This window comes from Helicoverpa armigera, chromosome 4 (genome assembly GCF_030705265.1).
Source record: "Helicoverpa armigera isolate CAAS_96S chromosome 4, ASM3070526v1, whole genome shotgun sequence".
Classification (NCBI taxonomy): domain Eukaryota; kingdom Metazoa; phylum Arthropoda; class Insecta; order Lepidoptera; family Noctuidae; genus Helicoverpa; species Helicoverpa armigera.
The window spans coordinates 12,754,677-12,772,565 of NC_087123.1; the positions used below are offsets into that span (position 1 = coordinate 12,754,677).

The 17,889-nt window shown below is 36.0% G+C and overlaps 1 protein-coding gene across 1 annotated transcript in view; it reads left to right on the top strand.

The window, feature by feature from the left end:
• Positions 1-14,969: 14,969 nt before the first annotated feature.
• LOC135116764 (lachesin-like) overlaps positions 14,970-17,889 on the top strand; it is a 95,041-nt gene continuing 92,121 nt past the window's right edge. Inside the window, exon 1 of the mRNA XM_064034318.1 lies at positions 14,970-15,186. The gene's annotated coding sequence lies outside the window, so the exon portion shown is untranslated. The remainder of the gene's footprint in view (positions 15,187-17,889) is intronic.

Genomic DNA, 17,889 nt, shown 5'->3' on the forward strand with positions numbered 1-17,889 from the left:
ATTATCTCGACAACTAAAGCTATGTTAATTGAAAACGACATCTATTTTAAGATGCGTGTTACCTACTCTAAATACTAGTTAAGAGTAAATAAGTTAAAGAATAATAATATTAAAATATTTATAGAAGAAAAAAGAGAATTACAACAAAGCAATTTTTAAGCCTTCACGTATTTCTCTTTAGCAACATGAATATTTGAATCCGCTTCTCATGATTTCGATTGATCTTTATTTTTTCTCGCACCAACATTTTCGGCGCCCCAAATATAATTCGGAAAGTCTCCGATATAAAAACCGTTATTCATCTGTAAATTCATTTGTCGAACTTCTTCAAACTCATTACAGGGCGTCTTTACTTCGAAAATTTATTCAGCATCAATCAAAATTGCGACAGATGCAAACCAACTAAGCGTTTCATTAGCAAATCCATATTTTTCCATCGTGGCATTGCCCAGGTGTTCAGCGATCTACGTAATCAGTGAGCTGATGAGAAATGGCCACGTCTCGAACGCTGCTGGATTCTATCGGAAATTGCTATCGGATGTTTAAGTAGCTGCAATTTGTCATGTGATCTGACCGTCCTAATTTCCTTTGTGGAGTATGCTTGTTAGTGTATTGGCGTTAGAAGTAGCATCTGACTTCCAAATGTCAATGATATTGAAGCTACTGTTGAGATCTATATAGCAAAGGCTTGACTGGTGAACTTTCATTGGCAATTGACTACTATAAATATAAAGTGAATACCGCTGGACTTTGCACCAAAAAATATTGGCTAAATTTTATAAGATCGTAGCAGGAATTCTTTTGTTTTTAGACAGTGCTCCATGGCTCTACAGACACAAACTGTATATAATAATGCAAATCATTTGTAGTATAATTAGACAGGTCGCTACTAGCCTAATGACGTGTTCCTCGAGTGCTCGTCTCAGAAGCCCTGGCTTATGTAAATTATATTGTCATCTTCAAGAATAGGCTTTAAACCGCGACGTCTACCTGGTGTGCTACAAGTTAGAGGAGATTGGTGATTTTATTTCACGTTACAAGTGGTATTGCTCTAGGCTTCAATTTTCGTCACGGTTAATAAACTTTTAAAGATTTATAATTAAGGACTGTTGCTGGCGTCTTTGACAGTAAATACATAGCCAAGATATTTTTTTTCTTAAATTGAAAATAGGTTACGAGTGAAGTACAGTATTTCGAGTATAACTACAGTAGTCTTATACAATACTGAAAGAGTTCATTGAAGCAAAAACCAAAAAAAAAAAAAATCATATAGGAGCCAAAAATTACCACCAGTCACACTTACAATCGCTGATATCTTGTAACATGCAAACTCGTTGTATTTATATGAAAATGCCGTCTCATTCTGGAACATAGAATTATTCGTATTTAACCTACATACCTCACTTTGCCATCCGTCTTTGGAGATGGTATTTAGCACATACACAAGTGCCTTCTCAATGCATTTATATGAGGATTAAAATTTCACGGAAAGTTAAAATTTTGAATCCTGATAGTGAGATATTAAAAGCAGCTGGTGTTGAAACATTCCCAAAAATAAAGGAGGAAATATCAAAAGTTTGCTTCCTCAAAAAAGGCAAAGAGTTAAAAAGTTATTTTTTGTCTGCAATCCAAAGATAATAACTGAAGTTATTTAGCTTCACGTATATAAACTTGGACGTTGTTTTTTAGTTCGCTAAACGTTGTTCTATTGTTTAGTTTACTTTTAATTTATTCTTTGGAACTCGTTGTTTTGTCATCCCTTGGAAGTTGGACGAATAGGTAAATTAAAAAGGATAAGTTTGTTCCATGTTTTGGTGGTAGACTGGTTTTAGACTAATTGGTTGTTGTTTTTTTTTATCAAGTTGTATGATACTATTTTAGTTGTTATTTAGAGTTTTATGAATATAAACGTAATTTAATTTGTGACTGTTTTAGGAAAAATTTGAAAATCCCGGAGAAGATTGAAGAAAAGTCTTGAGGACAATGACGAAAGCTAATTTATATGTTTTTTACATATTCTCTCAGCTCTATCATTCTGATGACGAATATAAATCAATATGGTTGTGGTATTTAAGAACATGCAGTATTGTCCAAACATGGAAGTAGTTGTTATAAAAACCATGCTTAAAAATACCTAGTTCATTTGTTTAACAAAAGGGGTAACATGAAGTTAGCCGCACGTTTCACATAACTCATAATCACATGAACGTTAGCGAACACTTAAGCGAGGTACATTAACAGGGCGATATTCTAAGCGGACCCTAATAATCTTTATAAGCTAGGGTCCGTGACTCGCGAGCGATTATAATGTTTTGTGGCCTAGATGGGTAGATGTGTTTATTTGTTTGTTGTTGGTGCTTCCTGGTAATTTATTTGAGTTGGTATAATCGTGTGCCTTTTTAGGGCGCTTTCAACTTATGTATTTCTTTGACGGCCAGCTGCCGCGTCAAATCTGCTCACTCACTGTCACTCACTGATCACTGTTGCCGCATCGTGCGTTTTGTATAAAAAAGAGGATCGTCCGTACGCCGTACGTCTAATGCACCGCTTCGGCACATTACATCAACAAACGCATAAGTTGAAAGCACCCTTAGCCTCAGAGTAGGTTGAATGGGGAACCGAAAAAGTAAAGATAGATGCATCGCAGTAACGAAGATTAAAGGTTCTAGTAAGTAAAGAATAGTTTGTATTGTTCTTGATAGATCCGTGCAAAATTATCTCTTATTTTTGGGAACACGATCATATACAAAAGGTCCTTTAAAAAGCTCCTACACACTACCAAACTAACTATTCTCTAAACGATTCCAAACTTAACACATTAAACGCGTCCATCATTACGCAATAATAAAACGACAACAGTTGCGCAATTACCGCGCGACCCTCGTCAGCAACCCTTTGCAGTTCCACTAAAAGTGTGGCTATAGGTACCACTCCTCGTTTGGTAGTAACGCGGTAATTATTCTCTCCCTAAGTGGCGCGTGTAAGCTTCTCTAAGCCGGGTGCGATGTGACTTCAAACGGGAATTAGCTGTAATTGTTTAAGCGGTTGCAGTTGTTCTTGTATTGTAATGCCGTCAGCTATTGTGTGAAGGTTTTATTTTTGTTATGTTAATTCTTGTGTGTGTTTTGTTTCTTGGTTGTGTGATTGCTTTTGTTTTGATTGTTTTTGCTGCGTAATGTGTAGGATATCATGATATCATGTTAGATACATTTTTTAATTGAGTGAAGTGTTGAACTGTTGACTTTTTTATGCAAAAGGACACATAGTACGGAAGCCTGGGGCAAGCAAATGATCAGGTACTTACTGATGATTGGCCAATAAACGTACCTTCACCCGGCGAAGAGGATAATATTACTACTCCCTAGAAAGTTATAAACAAATGAGTAATGGTATTTTCAACAAGGCCAACAAAAAGTCAAAACAGTAAATACCTCCACAACAGTAGTGTTGTACTAAATATTGGTATAATCTGGGTAAGCCGGGCACAGCCGCGACATGTGATCCGGCAATTAAATGAAATTGCTCGTGGTTGCGATAATAATACGTGTTTTATCACTACAGGCTTATCATGTTCTATTGTGTAATAGAGCTTTATAGTAATCACGTTTGTTTCAATTGTGATTTCAGCAGGTTTTTTGGGGATTTATTTTGGTGTGTAAATATTTCATTTGGTTCATTTCAATGTTTAGTGAATAGTTCATTTTATATTAATGCCCTAGCTAGGCTCATAATAATGTGGTTAGACAGACATTATTATGAGCAAGTTTTTGAATTGAGAGTTTATGAAGTTATTGGAAGTAGTATCTTGATCTAATGAACATATTTTAATAATTCTTATACCAATAGAAAGCTTGTAAGTGACAAAGGCTATATCTTATCTGGACCATATTCCCTTGGGACGTAGCCACGCAGGTAAAACAAAAAGCTGTTGTCTAAATAATTTCATTATAAAACTCCCATAACAAAAATAATACGTGTACTCAAAAAGCACTTCGCATCCTGCCTACACGCAGAAAACACTCATCCCCACAATATTCGCTAGGATCCTGGAATTCCAACAAACGCTCACAAAAGCTAGTGGAACATAAAATTACAACTAGCCTACTAATTAGCAAGCTGACTTATAACGAGAATCTACTGAATAATTATGAAAGGGGAAAATTCAACGGTGTAAAACTGAAGCCTGGCCTCACATCAAAAGAGCAATATAGCGGCCACAGACACGTGGTCGGCCTTACGAGGCCTTTTTTGAGTGATGGTACATGCGATAAATTATAGCAAAGGCCCACTATTTGGTAATGATGAGAAAAGTACACTCTTTAATTGAGTGACGTATTTTAGAAGCTGATATTTTCGAATAATGTGGATGCTCTTAACATTTATCTTTATTTTAAGCTGCTGCAAAATAGTCCTTGACGTTGACGCATTTGATTGGTCCATAAAAATTTAGAACATAATAATCTAATTATTATTATTTTGAATCATGTTAAATAACTAATGAAGCCTTACATCTACTGCATTGAAAAGTTCAGTGGTTCCTTGTTGTATTTTGAGTGATACAAATAAACAATCCTGAATGTACCGATCGCATGTCTGCAGTAATTCGTCTTTTTTCGACATCGTTCTGAAATGAACCTTCTTAGTTTTCTTTTTACTGTATTATGTTAGGATCGGTACTAGATAGCGGTTTGTTTGTGCAGATTTTGGGTTTGTGGATTTAAAAAGGGAAGTTCTTTTATTGTTTTGGTTGCTTGCGGTTCCGTGAATTAAAGTTTATTTTAGAATTTTTGATTCAAGAATATTAGAAGAGAATACATTTTGTTTTCTTTAGTTAAAGTTAAATTCTCTAAGTATAGAGTTTTTTGAGAAAACTCATTTCTTGAATAACATTATCTTAGCAAGAAATTGACTTGAACGTAAGCTTGCTAGGTTAACTTAAAGCAAACAAAAGATTCTAAATATGAAGCAAAATCTTGCGTATACACTGAAAAACTTCCCAAAGATTTTTCATAACAACAAACATACTGTCGAAGAGAAAATATTACACCAACTAAGTATGCAACGTTACTTACCTATTAAATGCATTAAGCTTTTAACACATGTCTAATTCAGGGAAACGTGTACACAGGCCTTTACACAAACAGTAATTAAAATTAAACTTTACGCTGTCAAATTTAAAGTTGTTTTTAGTTTGGCCGAAGTTTTCAGATGGGATCATTTCGAAGTTTTTCATGGGATAGCTAGAGTGTTGGCACAGGCGTGAAGTTGGCTCGTCTCATTTATTATTGAGCGGATACTCTCAGGGAGTCGGTGGAGTTAAAGTTTGTCGCACACCGCACTCTATAGCGTAGCGCTGACTCCGCACTTTGCACACAACGAGTTCCTTGTTCGACCTGCTTATTAGCGTAAAACAAACTTTTAATTGAAATACGTCATTCCATTTTCGTAACACAAATTAAACTACATTTCCACTGTAACAACTTTCACCAAAATGATCTGAAAATAGCAACAAATTGAGAAACATTTGACATATAGCTGTCACAAATGTCGCGCGGTGCGAGCGAGCACTCGAGTCGATTAAATGCCACGAACTCGAATATAAGCATCGATGGATGGATGTTGCCAAATATGACACGTGAGATTTAGATATGTTATGGAATAATACGTTACTGTTCTGAAACCGATATTGATCCATCCACAAAAGTAATTGTTTTTTAAAAGACGCGCTGTAAAAACTTTGCTGAATTTCCAATATTGAAAACGAAAAGAAAATTCATCATCTTATATTCTTGTCATTTAAACCTGCAAAGTACTAATATGATCCATGACTGTGGACATTAGAGATACATTCTATTAACCCGAGGCGTTCACTCGCTGACAGTGTGCAACAGCCCCAATATTTACAACATCGACTGTATCGGTATTTGTCGGTCTTTCGGTCATTTACATCTGTTTATGTTTCTCTGTTGCTAAATAACTTGTCGATTGTCGTAACCGACGTCTGCCCACCGGGAACCCTTTGCCTTTATTCCAATTCAAGACTTTGTTAATTTCGCTTTTGATTATGATGTAAAAGTTTATGCAGGTTTTAAGTGCTGGGAAGGGCTTCGAAGTAAGTGCCTATTTTAATATTTAATCTGGAAATTATCTTTGGGTACTAAGATGGTCATTTTAGATTGTGGTCGGAAGTCTTTTGAAGATCTGTAGCTGGTGGTAACGTAGGTACTAAGAACTTTGACCACTTGAAAGTAATGTGGCATTAGACAAAGCTCATTAAATATTGATCAAAAGTGCTGTCAGTAAACAAGATTTGTCTTGGAATAAATGCATTTATTGTAATAAAAATTGTCTTCTTTTGCCCAGAACATCATCATTGGCGGTCCCAGAGTGTAACTGTAGCAAAAACTATACAAGTCTCGAGCAGATATCTATATGTATATATATTTGCTTTCGATATAATAATAACCGAGATAGAGTACAAAACTAGAACACTTAAAAGCCAGTTACGGCAGACAACACGGGAGGTAGCCACATGTAACCGAGTCACGAATCCACGATCAACAGAACTACGAGTATCGTCCGCCAATACATTGGTCAGATGCCGCTGTAAATATCTCAACGTACCTACCAATGAATTGCGCTGCCTCACGCTCGTAAAAGATGCTGGAATGCGCTAGAGAAAGACCTTCACTTAACAGAATAAATAACGAACCTGTAAAACAAATTCCACCAATATTTCCAAACATATCAATGCCACCTTTGAGTTATAAATGTGATACAAAATACACAATTAAAGCAACAAAACTTTTTGGCCAGACGAAGCTATAAAAAGCCTATAACAAGTTGAACGACAGAGCAATCCCAACTCGTCGGGCTCGTCAATCAGCAGATTCAACAAAAACAACCGAACGGCGAACAATGCCAAAGCGAAAATACAAATTGTGGGATTTGTTTCGTCATCCCTACTGATTTGTTAAACAACTAAACGCAAAAGTTACTACCAATGTAATGGTACAGAGCAGAATGTTTCAAGCGGCAACATTTTCGCATTTGTCAACGATAAAAAAGTTGTTTGGGTGTTTTCTAGGCTGTGGTTGTAATGAGCAGCTTCGATTCAGCTCGGTAGGGTCGGGAATAATTTCCATTCCATGATTGGAGCACACGAGCGACACCTGAGACGGCGTTTGTCAAACTGACAGACGCTCCCCCTCTTTTTGTACAAACATCAAATATGTAAGGAATTATTCATTGCGGTTCGCTCCGCTGAGCGAGTTTTATTACAGTTTACATTGCGAACGGTCTGGACTCGACTAGTGTTTTCTCGTTAAGTTAGACAGCCAGCCAGTTTGAACACCGTCTGTCCAGTTTAAGCGATGTTTAGTAATTGTCTATGTTCAAGCTAAGAAATTGCCTGAAAACATTAAATGAAGCTAAGTTTGTTTATACGATAAAACATTTTAACAACTCTCTGAAAGTGACCAGTATGAATGAGTAAGACATATTCTCATATTCTCTAGACAGTAATTGAAACTTTGATTTCTTTTATCACTACAGTATCATTCATAACATCTAAGGTAATCTTAATTTTACACTAAAGCTGTCTAACAATACAGAACTAAAAATTCCAAACAAACAAACAAACTAAAAGATCCAACAATATAATTTAGCTAAAACGTCTACAGTAGACAATCAGTTGTGCAAAGGTATTATTGTTTTAAGACGCGCCTGGAGCCGACAGCCGTATTGTAGGCCCGCCGCACACTCGGTGACATTGTCAGTACACTGATATTTTATACTCTGTGGCTTTTTTGTACTAAGTATGTTTTGTTTTTGTAGTTTTGCAGTTTATGCTACTGGTATTATTGTTGAGGGGAAAGTCAGGAAGATCAGTGAATTAATATCATTCATGCCATGTGCATCGTTTTGGCAATATAAATATAAAATATTATAAGTATTTCTTGGTTTAAAGTTTCAGTAAAATGTGTATGTAAAATTCAAAACGTAGGTAGCGCTACATGTGCCAAAATCGGTGATAAGCTCTTTACTGGCGACTACAGGCGGAAATGTCAAAAAACCACAATTAGAATCATCAATTTCCATTGTAAAATTGAGATTGTTTTGCTTGTAAATACCTAAGAAATGTATAAAAGGTGGCCAGAACTTTCAGTTACCATGGTTAAAAATATCAAGTATTACGAGTATATACAGATGTATCGATTTACGTAAGTATACAATATTCAATTCCGAGTATTTCAGTGATCCGAAAAGCTCGAAAAACATTAATCTGATATAAATGTGGCGCTTAAATTTCTAGGAAAATAAAAGTTCAATATCAAAATAACACATTTATTTAACACTAAATGTTTCACCCACATCCCGGGCAAAACATAGACCATTTCCTCTGAAAGCGGTGTAGCTTCCTAGTTTCTAACAGTGAAATATTTTTGAAAATCGGTTCAGTAGTTTCGGAGAAAAAAAAACTAAATTATAATACCAATATAGAAGTAACTATTTAGCCTAATCAATAGTATTTTCATTAGCCTTAATCCAACTAAGTATTGTGTCACCTCAGAAGTCCAAGCCTCGTGCCTTTCACGCTCTGAGGGATTCAAAAACAACGACACGCCTCTTTTGTTGTCTCCTCGTCCTGCCTCTTTTGTTTCAAACAAGATACTTATCAACCATTAGAGTACCACACTGTAAACTTTTAGTCGGCCGACATTTTGTTTGGGCCCATAAATCAGTATGAAGATGAATGGTAGTACGCATATTACAAAGATCAGGTAGGTATTTAGCCGGTAACTGACTGAAAAGTTTGATTGGAATCAAATTACCAATTGACCAACCTTTAGGTCAACTGTCGCCCAACTGTTTAGTCTGCGGTGTGTGTTTACTTTTACTCGCTTACCTGCCTGTCCACTTTTTTTAATAAGCCATCTTATTTAGTCTTCTATCTCGAAGGATCTTGGTGATTTTATTTTTCGCCATTCCACCTCTGTATTAAGTTACTCGGCAACTGTTCTCTTAATTTAACTGGAGCAGTTTTTGCCTGTTTTGTGTGATTGGCAGATTGTTTTAGTTTAAGTTTTTTTCTTGTTTGTTTAAATTACGAATGTTTTGTTTTGTTTTTTTTTCTTGAGTTTTTAGAGACATTGTAATGGTCTCTTTTGATACTTCAATTTAATAAGGAATTCCAGGAACTAGTTCAATGTTACTTTCCGAACAGTTTTGCTTAAATTCTTTTTTTCATTTAGATGAACTACAAAAACAGCATTTTCCACATTGAAAAACCACGTTCCAACTTAAATTCAAAACCAGCCACGTATCGGAGTGGCACCAAATAAAAATGGGAGTCATTCGAGCAGGTTTAAGGAACTGGTGCATAACTAACGTTAGGTCGCCGCCTTATCGGACCTGAACCCTATTAAATAACCCATTTCGTTCACTAACTCGCACGATAAGCTGATACTAGAGGATATTTTTCTTTCATTCCGCATCAAGGAAGGAATTACAAGGTACAGTTTATTTTATTTCAAGGCTGGCTGCCGTCCTAGTTTAGTTAACTGATAAACTTTGTTAGATTGTTTTTGTAACTGTCGCATTGTATTACGGTATTGATTCCTTGTTGCTGTTTTGTTTGATGTCATGTTTAGAGAAGAAATAGTTCAGTTTTAGAAAAGAATTAATATAAAGCCTCATTGGGTATTACCGCTACTGAATTTGTGAAGGTTAATGTGTAGTTGTAAAATAGCCATAACCAGATATTAAAAGGATAAATTGGAAAGGATAAAAGTTCGTCAAAAAAAGAATTACCTACTTAGATAAAATTATGTGCATTATTTTCTTTTTGACGGATTTTTGTTATTGAATAGTTACTCATTTGTAAGTAACAGAAATAAGTAAAGAAAATCTATTTATAGTTCAATTTACCAAACGTTCAAGTTTTTTACCACCACAACCACGTAAAAGTTAACTCAACTACAAAATCTCAAGTCATTTCCCTACCCGGCAGTGTATCGATGAAGCAACAATGAAGAGGCTCGGTAAAGTCCTCGCGTCGAGGGCTCTCCGCTGGAGTTGAGGAGTTTCGCCTAAACAGATGTACATCTTTTGATGTAGCTGTTGGTTGACAACGAGGAAAAACGTTTAGGGGTGCTTTGAGTTTCTGTTGTGATCATTGGCAGCTTGAATACCAAGATAAGCTTCATTTAGTAGAAGGGAAAGCCCGTTTTAAAAAACTCGCTTTTTACCGAGACTTAAACTAAAGTAAGGCCCGGTTTTTCTGGTTAAAGTGAAGTGCCAGTTAATAATGATTTATTTTTATTTATTTATTTAAAGGGACACCAACAGCTTCTGTGTAAAAATTAACAAAGGGAGGTTTTAAGTAGTAAAAGGCTTACACAGTCGCCAATTACAGGTGAACCAACATTCACATACTTAAGTGGTAACTTAAACTATGTAGATAATCAAAACATGAAACAAACTATTTTGTATAAAATTAAATTATACAAAAAAAACAATCAAAAAATGGAAAGAAAAAACTAATAAACATGGTAAGGAAAAAAAATGAGATCAAATTTTTGACTCAATCTTAAAGACTATCAAAATTACAGAGAAAGTGGTTGCATGGTACATATATATATAACACAGTTGATACAGTTAATCTTTTGGGATTTTATGATTTAAAATGTGGGCTTTAAAGATTGTCATAGAGTTCTGGTATATGTCAACATCTGGGTTTGATTTTGCATGACTATTCATCACTTTACTAAGCCTATTGAGAGGGGAATTTTCTCCTAAATTTGTGTTGGAAGTTTTAGTGTGGAATAAATTGGTAATGGGATATCTGGGTATTCTATAGGGGACTTTTAATCCTATTTGTTCAATCAACTTTACGCAATCTAATTTATTGTTGACTAATTTGTAGAAAAACATAAGATCCTGTACCAGTCGACGGTCGCGCAGTGTGATCATTTTGTAGTGACGTATTCGTTGTTCGTATGGACACCGAGGAGATACACCACCGAAGGTATACGCCAGGTGTTTTGTGAAGGCCCTTTGAATACTCTCTAGTCTTTGCGAGTGTACTGCGTAGTGCGGATTCCACACTACGCTGGCAAATTCAAGGTGGCTGCGGACTAAGGCGTTATACAACACAATTTTCGTTCTTACTAGCTTGAATCCTTTAGTGCTTCTTTTAAGAAATCCTAGTATAAGAATAAGAATAAGAATCATTTATTTGCCAAATGTAGGTATACAAATTAGCTGGAAATAATATTTTACAACAGTCCCGATACATTTTGCCTTACGGCGTGCAAATTTGTTTACATTGTACAATTTGTTTACAATTCTAAACATACAAAATTGCTCAAACAATACAAAAAAATAAATAATTAAAACAAAAATTAGACTATAGGTACATATTTCAACAAATCAAACAAATTAAATCCTATACGAATGTCAACAAGATTATACATATTAAGAATTCTATTACTATAGACAAAAAAAAAATATAAGTATTGCAAAATTTGAACATTATAATATATTATTACAATAAATCTTTGTCACTAAAAAAATCTTTAATTGAGTAGTAACACTTATCCAGGAGTAGTTTTGTCAACTTTTTTTTAAATACTGAGGTAGGTAAATCTTTTAAATACAAAGGTAGTTTATTATATACAAGAGGACCCATGGTTAAAATATTATTTTTAAGTAAAGACGTTTGGTAACCACCTGTGTACAGTTGTTTTTTATATTGAGACCTAATGGGTCCTGAACGTTGTCTTTTATCAACTAGTGATGGGAACAAGCGCTGGTTTGTCTTTACAAATAGGGCAACTTCTAGTAGATATAACGAAGGTAATGTAAGTATCTTAAGTGATTTAAAAACAGGTTGACAACTTTCTGTAGATTTAAGTCCTGTCATTGATCGAAGACAGCGTTTTTGGGCTCTAAATATTCTTTCCTTCTCACTACAGTTTCCCCAAAATATAACACCATATCTAAGTGAGGAAGCAACTAAGCCGTGATATGCTGTCACCAATGTGTTAATATTAACTTTTTTTGAAAGTAGTCGTGCCGATTTTGTAACGATGTTATCGATATGGCTTATGAAGTTGACTTTACTGTCCATAGTGATGCCGAGATCGCGAACCTCATTTACAGTTTCTAATAAGGCTCCATTTATATTATATGATACAATGTTAGACTGCTTTTTCCTTGTGAACCGTATATGGCTACATTTATGTACGTTAAGTTTCATGTGATTAAGTTTGCACCAGTGTTCTATTCTATTTATATCCTCCTGAATTAGGGTAGTGTCTTCATTTGAAGTAACAACTTTATATATTTTGAGGTCATCAGCAAACATTAGATATTTGCAATGACGGATTTGGGCTCCGATGTCGTTGATAAATAATAAAAACAAAACCGGTGCAAGATGGGAACCCTGGGGAACCCCTGAGTCGGCGTAATATGCATAAGATTCGTAACCATTAACTACAAGAGTTTGCGACCTTTGTGACAAATAAGATGATGATGATAACCTAATAGTTAATGCTATCTGCCAGATAAATGCTGCTTATAATTTCTGCTAGATATTGGTATCCAAGGCCTGTGAAACCAAGAGTTATACTTTATCCGTCATATAAGTTCCTGATACCTTTATCAGTAACCGATATTATTGGCCATAATATGAGGCCGATCTCCAAAAACACAATAACTTGTTACCAATATTAGTAGTAGTCGTTACGGACAGCGGAACAATGGCGTCTTGAACGCCCTCGACTCGAGAGTACTCACTCTAGTTGAGGGTGCTCGCCTAATAGATGGGGTTTACATGTTGTTGTGGTGTTTTTTCATGTAAATAGCCTTTGTTAGTGGAGTAACTGTTTAGGAGGTCGTGGGAAAAGCTAATAATAGTTTGTGGTAGTTAGTACTTTTAGAGTTTCTTTGCTTTTGCTTGGCGTAATGTACAAATAAAATCATGTAGATATTTAAAAAATATCAGTATGTCATGTAACCGTATTTTATTTGTCATCATTCCAATCTCATGACAAATTATCGACATCATAATCTGACGGATGAACAAAGATACAAATACTAAACCAAAATGAATGTCAAGGTTTGAACTAGAAGATGTGAAGGACCTTCAAGTGACATAAATAAATCAAACACAATACGTCTCCAAAAATAAACAAAAATAACAGAAAGTCATTAAGTGAATCAACGAGTCGACCTTATCAAAGGTAACGTTACGGTGTCAAATCGGCCGTGTTGTCGGAAGGTGTAATTAATTAATAAGGTTAACGAACATCGGCTGTGCGTGAGGCGGGGGCGAATCATTCACCGAGTTACCTGGTAAAGAGAATTATGAGCTCGGATTGTGATACCCTGAAGATTATTAGGGTTTGAAAGTAATAGTGGTAGGTATAGAAAGACAAAAAAAAATTGCAGATAAATGGAGTGACCATGATCGAGAAATTCGAAGTATACTAATAGGAACATGAATGGTATTTTCTTCGGTAGAAACTTTCTGGACTACGAATTTATTTATTCGCAATTTTGGGGGGCGATATCTCTGCTGATACTGTTTATCATCAGTGCTTAGACACTGGTGATTAGCAAAGCTAGGTCTTAGAATTGAGTTTTTTTCATTTAATAATAAGCTTTTTTGATAAAATTAATATTTACCTTAGACTTTCAATGTTTCTTCTTTTAACCAGCATCATCACCAATAAAAATCAACTCCATTTCTTCCCGAATACCTTCGCACCCAATCCTCCAGTCTGAACACAAAACGGGTGCCTTAATCACTATTTAATTATGCGGAACTCGGGCGTCGTGCGAAAGAGCCCAACTTAGCGATTACTTCATGTTTTTGTTTTGTCGACACGCCCCTTCTTCCCCCGCAATGAATTGTCATTACACTCCCAAGTACCCTCAAAGTGTGAACATCGGTAAGTAAGGTAATTTGAAGTTATTAATATTAGGGTGGTTTTCTTTTACGAAATTATTGAAGGACTATGTTGAGGTTTTGTTGGGGTGTATATATTTTAAGGTCTGAATTATATTTTATATTATTTTGAGTTGGCTTTTAAGAGCATTAAGCACGTAATTGTTCGTCTAATTTATCATGGGTTGCAAAGTTCTTTGCCCAGTTCACATGCCACTCTTAGCACTCGAGTCAGTGCGCAGAAAATGTAACATTTCTATAGGTAGGTACCATTAAATGATTGTTTTTATTCTTGTTATCCTGTAATACATCATATATTTCTTCAAAACAATAAATTCGACTGCGCAGCTTAAACTGCTGTTATAAAAGGATTTTCAGAGGTTTTCAGAGGTAATAAAAACAAAACAAATTGCAGGTAAATAATGCGGTGAGCTGTGCCCACTCCACTCCTGAAGAAGGCTTTAGATCCTTATTTATATGATAACGGCATAATTCTTCGGCGGCCCATTTCAGTTTCCTTATGTACGTACTTTGTAACAACTGTTTTGAGGTAATGTTAGGATCACGCTTTTAGGTAAGATAAAGGGAAAAATAAAATTCTATTTGAATATTGTATGAGAACTTTTACTGGCTGTGGTGAAAGGATTTTTTTATATAGAACTGGAAAAAATATACTAGGTATGTGAAACCCTAAGTATGTAGGGTATTTTTCTAACATGTACACTGAATTTGTAGCTTACTTCACAAAATATTTAATTTATTTACGTATACCTAAAAAAACTACACAAACAAAGATACTTACAATTTATATACACATATACCATTGTCTATTTACATAAACCAAATCACTACACTAACATGCATACTATCTTAACACATAGTTTGGTCGGGTAAAATTATCGATAGTCTATGGTCGCGATTTTATCGACCTTGACCTCAGCACTATGAGCGACAGCGCCATCTTCTGCAAGCTCGGTGCGCGAGCGCATGTAGTTGCCGTACAAAGGATACCAGCAAAGAGGATACCAGTCAGGATCAGACCTCGACGCGGAGTGCACGCCTGTCGCCCATATCTCGAAAACGCTTAATCAACCGTTTAAATGATTAGCAAATAAATGATTTCTATTTTTAACACGCATTCCTTGAACTTTTATGACGCTATGTGTTTGTGCTAATCTTACTTCCTTACTGTGCCGTCTACTTGGTGTATTGGATATTATATGCTGTCTCACGTGAGTTGGCTACTTTTTTCTATCTCCTTACCTAAATACCACATTACAATCATGGTAACACACTGGTAGCGACCACACCCAAACTACTTCATCATCATCATCCTCCGAGCCTTCTCCCAACTATGTTGGGGTCGGCTTCCAGTCTAACCGGATTCAGCTGACTACCAGTGCTGTACAAGAAGCGACTGCCTATCTGACCTCCTCAACCCAGTTACCCAGGCAACCCAATACCCCTTGGCTAGACTGGTGTCAGACTTGCTGGCTTCTGACTACCCGTGACTGCCTCGTTGGTCTAGTGGTCGCAAGTGCGGCTGCTGTCCTCGAGGTCTCGGGTTCGATTCCCGGGTCCGGCCGAAATCGCTCTGTGGGTTTTCTTAAACTTTCACAAAACAGCCCGTAGTCTGGAAGTTGGTGATTGATTCACCCGTGCATCGGAGAGCACGTAAATGTCGGTCGTGCGCCTGATCACTTTCCGGTCGTGTCGGATTGCCGTCCCATCGGGTTATGAGAGTGAAGGAATAGGGAGTGCACCTGTGTCTGCGCAAATGCTCGTGCACTATAATATGTCCTGCGCAGCTGGCTGATCTCCTTAAATGAGAACAGCCGCCTTGGCCAAAATCGGCCGTGGACACTATTATAACCCGTAACGACGGTCAAGGATGTTCAATGACAGCCGGGACCTACAGTTTAACGTGCCATCTGAAATACAGTCATTGATGTCTTAGATAAACTTAGAAAGTACATACACGAAAGAGATACCGCGGAACTTAGAAAAGTTGCATTGGTACTTACCTGCCCTGGAATCGAACCCGCGCCCTCTACTTGAGAGGTTGGTTCTTTACCCACTAGGCCACCACGACTTCTTTTCCACCCAAACTACTTAAAGTTGCTAATAAAATAATTAGGTCTTTCAAATTTTAGAAATTATATGTGCCTATTAAGTACCTAACCGTTTAATATTCACAATAAACACTCCTGTAAAACAGGCGAACCTACAAATAAACCATGAAACTTAATTTCCCCACAGTACGGCTTAAAGCGTACACCCGTCCCCAAAAGTTGTGTAACAAACAAGTGTGCGGTGTTATCACGTCGTAAAATAAAAGTAATGACCAAGCTGCGTTGCCCGCTGTACGTAACTACGCGTTACTATTTGAATATGTCTGTGGTATTGAAATGTTACATTTGAGATTATTTGGCTAAGTACTTTATGGAAATTAGCTATTTATAAGTATGTCTGGAAACTTTTCCACAATCAATTCTCGGTTGTTTTCAAATATCGGCTATTAATAGCATATTGATTCACTGTTATCGAATTCAAAACAATGTCAAATGAGAAAACAATGGCGCCCAAAAAGCATTTTTTCTATTTATTCTCAACTTGATTCTAATTAAGCTCATAAAGGCTACAAATAGCATAACAGTCACAGTATTCAATATTCCACAATGACATGTCACCATGAACTTCACAATGGCTTATCAAGCGTACATCGGAACGATTCACAACGCCATAAATAAACGGTAATAACACAAAGTTCTATTTGTCATTGTTTTGTCGAACCAATAGCGCGATACGGAACCAATCGCGCGACTCGGAACAATGGCGAACTATCGCGTGACTACTACCTACAACTTTGATAGAAATCTTTTTTTATTTACTTATATTGACTTTGTACAAATACTGTTAGTTGGCTCTGTGACATTTTGAAATGGTATCATTTAAACTTCAAATGTTAATCGTTTTGCTAGTGTCGACCTACACACAAAATTTAGGCGTGGGTTTGTGTGTATTCAATCCTAATGAAAAGCTGAAGAAACAATTTTTAAAAGTTAAATGGGATAATATTCATCAAATAAAAATAGTTTAAGCAATTACTTCTTAGTACATGCGTACGTAAAAGAAGAGGAAATACTTATGAAGATAAGTAAAATATACCCAAATACATATTTATCTCGAGAGTTTTTAAGTGGCAATGACGCATATTTTCTAGAATTATGGATTATCTCTCCTATTACCTATGCTAATCAATAAGGAAAATACCTTTGTATTTTCAACACTAATAAATTCCAGTAATGATATTTATTGACCTAATATTTATTTTAAAGTATAACAAAAAATATGTAGGTGCATTTTAAAGGCCATATTTTAAACTAGAACCTACGACAACCCTTCAATCAATTAGCACAAAAAGAGAAAACCTTTCGAAAGTGACCTGACGAATAAGGGGCGACCAGTAATAGATGGCGTCATAACCCTCAAATGCGAACGGGATAAAAAATAAGTTGAAGTCGTTCCACATCGCCGCATCTGGTACTAATGTGTCCAAGTTTTGATAAAGCCGTAGAAGCCGACGGATTGGGTACGTTGAATCACTTTCTCATGTTCCAACTGCTAAGTGATGTTTTACGCTCCAAAACTAGCTTTTGAGGTTATTTAGTACGTCATAAATTGAGCTTTTAAATATACTTGTTATTTTTGGTTTTTAGTGTGCTTTGAAACTAAACGACAATTAATAGTTTGCTGTCTGAATTAAATAAGCGATGTTGTGTTTTTCATTACACAATTGATATAAAAAGTCACTGAACTCATGGGACATTATAATGTCAATAATACACTGCCGGGTAATCCCACTGGAATAACACTGATGATGAATACAAACAACGACTGACAAGTCTGTAAGATAACACCACAGAGATAAGCAA